This window comes from Marmota marmota, unplaced genomic scaffold, assembly GCF_001458135.2.
Source record: "Marmota marmota marmota unplaced genomic scaffold, marMar, whole genome shotgun sequence".
NCBI lineage: Eukaryota > Metazoa > Chordata > Mammalia > Rodentia > Sciuridae > Marmota > Marmota marmota.
In genome coordinates, this window is record NW_026000016.1 from 16,335,679 (window position 1) to 16,340,505 (window position 4,827).

The 4,827-nt window shown below is 35.4% G+C and overlaps 1 protein-coding gene across 1 annotated transcript in view; it reads left to right on the forward strand.

The window, feature by feature from the left end:
- Positions 1-4,827, forward strand: part of Kmo (kynurenine 3-monooxygenase) — a 48,964-nt gene that overhangs the window by 1,982 nt on the left and 42,155 nt on the right. The gene's annotated exons all lie outside the window — the stretch shown is intronic.

A 4,827-nucleotide genomic window follows, 5' to 3' on the forward strand; every position in this document is an offset into this window, starting at 1 on the left:
CTTGGACGAGGGCAGCAATAAGGATGTCTCTTAAAATGTCTCTTAGAACTTCAAGGGGAGAGAGAACATATTTGTGATTGGATATATGATTTTGGAAGGCACAGATATGTGGGTGTCATCCTCATTATGGAATCACTTCATACATGTGCCTTCGAAAGATCTCAGCTTTCATTCTGAGAGTTTGTGTCTTACAGCTGTAGATGATAGATTTTGTCATGGATTTATAGGCTAAATGTATTGATGGCAAACTGGCCCCAAATGGTGTTTCTGCATTGTCCGCATGGCATTGCATTAAGAGAAGCAACTGTCCTTCAACTGAAGAGAAATTAGAAGCAGGTAGAGTCTTTAATGTGGTCTGGTTAAAACACTGAATCTGGAATCTAATCAAAACTCACTATAAAATTTTCTAAAAATAATCTTGCCCTCACCAGTTTGAATCTCTTTTACATGCTTTGCAACTACTCCAGGAGCAAAACAAAGGAAGATCAAGCAGTTTTCTTCTGCTCTAGGCTGTCAAATTTTTCTTCCCAGCTCACGTAAGACTCTTTTCTTTCTCCCTTCTCTCTGCTTTCTCATTTCCCTCTTATTCTTATTTCGTTCCTGTCTGGTAGCTAGGCCCAAGAGCCAATGGGGCAGGTAGAAAGATGGTGTGGATCAGGAGTTGCTGAGTTTTTGCCCCACTCATCAGATTTGACATTTGGTAGACTACTTCCTTACCAGGATTTTAGAAAAAGAAATCAATGTGCACCATATAATTGTTTATAAAGCTAAAAATAAAATAACTTGACTAGCCAAATAGAAGTGAATTGCATGCAATTAAATGTAATGCAATTCTTATTTTTATTTAATATATTTTCTGACACAGAAATATATTCACAATATACCATACACTGTTTAGGAAAAAAATGATGATAAGAAATATACAGATATATATATATACAGATATAATATACGGATACAATTTTAAAAGAAAATATCATAAACTTTATATATACATACAAAAATGTGACTACTGGTTGACTGGTAGTAAGATTGTAGAAGAATGCCATCTTTTCTTTAGCAATTTTTTACCTTGTTGATAGCACTTTCTTTCTTTCTTTCTTTCTTTCTTTCTTTATTATTTATATGTGGTGCTGAGAATCAAACCCAGTTCCTCACACATGCCAGGCAAGTGCGCTACCACTGAGCGCCAGCCCCAGCCCACAAGAATACTATCTTTATTCATGTTTATCTGTACTTCCTAATTTTTATTAAAAATTTTGGGGTCTTACTATGTATCAGGTATTGTGGTTTGTGCCCAAAACAGAAAGATCGATGTAAATATCATTTCTGCTGGGGGAGTCAGATTAGAAATGCAAATAAATAATTCAACTCATTGTGAGAGATGTTACTACACATATTGCACGTATGTAGAATTGCAGAAGAAAAGGCAAATAAGTAATTCATAGGAGGTGAGGAAAACTGCACTGAGAACATGAATCTTGAAGGAAAGGTAAAAATTTTCCAAATACATAAAGCAGAAAAGAATAGTTCAGGCAAAAGAAACGCTACATTTAAAGGCATGAAATAAAAAAGTGCATGGCATATTTAGTTTCTAGTGAGGCAAATGACTTGAACAGGTAGAAACTGGGGAAGGAGAGGGTTAGTAGAACACCCCTGCAATAGCCCAGGCAAAAAGTAAGGACGCCCCATGTAAGAGGGTGTGAGTAGGAGGAGATCTGTTTTGAAAAAGATTCAAGAGGAGCAACTAATAGGCCTTGTTGCCTAAGTATATTATAGGTAGAGAGGGTTGTTTGACATTACCTGAGCTATCCTGGTAGGTAAATTACTGTATGCTGTTGCCATTTCCAGAAGATATAGAATTCAGAAGGAGAGGAAGGTTTATGAACACAGCATACAGGAGAAGGTTGAGGGATAAGAACAAGAAAAGTTTTAGTCATGTGGAGATGGAGATGTCTGTCAGCACCATAGTACACAGATTCTATAGTCAGAAATAGAGCTCAAGAGAAAGATCAAGGCTCTTAATTAACCCCAGAATCCCCACAGAAAGAATGTAGGATGTTCAAAAACAGACCATGAAGATCACTGATTGGTTTTAGAGACCAAGTGCAGATGTTTCAGATCAGAAACTTTAGGGTAAGGTTTAAACAATAAAATAGACTTAGACATAACAGATGCAATTCTAGCTGGTGCTATAGTTACTAACAAAGTAGGAAGACATTTTTATGTGCCTATTACATAAGAAGTAGAATTATTCTGATTTTTTTTTCTCATTACACTGATATGTTCACTTTTGCTAAGGCTGGCTTTGAACTTATGATCCTCCTGCCTCACACCTCCAGAGCTGCTGGAATTACAGACATGCACCACTGCGCCTGGCTTAAAGATCACATTCTTGAGAGACAAAATTATAGTTCCATGATACAATACAGATTTCAAGAGATATAAACATGTTTTTAAAAACTTTGATAATAAACTTAGAAACACCTATGATCCTTAGGGAGATTTTTATGTTTCGTTAACAATAGTTGACATGTGTTTAAAAATCATATTACCAGATTAATTTAAAACATATTATAGGGCTAGGGGTGTGGCTCAGTGGTAGGGCACTTGCCTAGCATGTGTAAGGCCCTGGGTTCAATCCTCAGTACCACATATAAATAAAGAAAGGTATTGTGTCCATCTACAACTAAAAAAAATTTTTAAATATATTACAAAAAGAGGAATGAAATGCATGAATTTTTATGATCATTATTTCCCTTTCCCATTAGGGTCAACATTTGTAAATTAAAAGGTATGGTGTATTAGTTAGCTTTCTGCCACTATAACAAATACCTGAGATAAATCAACTTACAAAGAGAGAAGGTTTATTTTGATTCGCAATTTGGGCCTGTGGTGAGGCAGGGCATCATGGTGGAGAGCCCATCGCAGAGGAAAACCACTCATCTCCTAGCAGCTGGGAAGTGAAAAGAAGAAAAAGAAGGGGCTGGGTTCTATAACTCCAGTGATCTAAAAACCTCCCACTAGGTCCCACCTCTTAAACATTCAACCACTTCCCAAAAATACCATACTGGAAACAAAAACATTAATACATGGACGTTTTGGGGACATTCCAAATCCAAACTATATGTATAATGTTCCATCATCATTAGCAAGTTGAATAATTACTATTGGAGGGGTCACAGGAGAGTCAGTCAGAAAACCATACAGTGAAATATGTGATAAATATACTTTCATGTTTACATAAAATAAATTTACAAATAATGTTTTTTTTTAATTGGTGAGACATCCATACTAAGATGGGTTCAAAGCACATGACCCATAAAGAGGGAAGTATAAGGAGTGAGAAAAAGAAAGGAGATAATGATAAACTGGGTAAATCCATAATTATGTAACCAAGGAATCTCCTTGAAGCTCATCTTATGCACAGATGTGCTAGATTGGTTGTTAACAGAACCTTTAATTTACAAATTATTTTGTGATCAAAGCGATTTATTGATTCAGGCTTTGGTGCTTTAAAACAAATTCAGAAACTCTTCATAATTGTTCATCTTCTTAATGGAAGCTGTTTTATTTCTCCTGGGTGTTTAATTCTGCCCAATTTCTTTCCCTCACCCAAATAACCTCTTCCCTATTTATGGTCAGGAACCCAGCTGTGCCTGAACCAGGAGTTTGTGGGGGCTTAGAATGGTTTACACACCACATTTCTATTTATATCTTTTTATCTTAGTCTATTTGCCAGTCTAACAAGTAAACTGGTTGTGACAGTTTTTCCCAATTAAGCACATTTTACAGAAAGTGAGAAATAGAAACAGAGTTAGAGTCTAAAAGCTACATTATTAGTCACATTACTATCCCTTCCAACTAAACATATATAGCATATAGAAATATTTTTTTCCTCTTAAGTCATTTGAGTCTCAACTGCACAGAATAAGACTCATTAAAACCTTTGACACATTCTAATGACTAGCCTCGGAGAAGACACTTTTATTTACTGCTTTGTTTGTTTATTAAGTACACTGAATATCTGAAAACCAACATTCAACACAAAAATTAACACATTCCAACCTTTATGCTTCTCCTCCACCCATTAGAAGCATAGTTTTGAAGTGTGTCATTCTTTTGTCTTTTTATTTATACTTTTATCATATATATTATGTAGACATATACAAATAATACATATATTTTTTAAAAATTAGATGCATACATATATCTATGGTTCAGTTTTGTCTTTATAAGAATATCATGCAATTTGAAATCATCTGGGATTTACTCTTTTAACTTACAGTATCGCTGATATATTCATATTATTGTATTTCATCATGTGACTCTGCCATACTTTATTCATTCATTGTGGTGGTCATTTTGTGGTGTGTGCAATATATTTGCTTTTTCATTTAGTTATGAAAAGTGCTGTTATGAACATTCTGGCACATGTCTCCTGATGAACAAACAGCAGAATTTTCTCTGGGCCTTATTCCATGAAGGGAAATTGCTGGTTTGTCAGACATGTGAAAATTCAACTTGACAAGATAATTATAAGCAAAGCATAAGAGATCTCGTTGGCCCTAATCCTCTCTAGCACTTGATATTTTCATGAACCAAACATCAGATTTAATTTTATTGTGTTTACAGCACCTGAAGTTCCTTCTTTTCTCCTTCTGTCATGAAGGATCATGAATACATGTTCAATTGCAAATACACAAAAAGGCTTTGCGGAGACATGTATCTACACTATACTTGCCAGCCTGTCATCAGCGATCAACCTCTGGGCCTCTTCTCTCCAATACTAAAGACTTCAGTATTGACACATTTCCACCCCCCCCA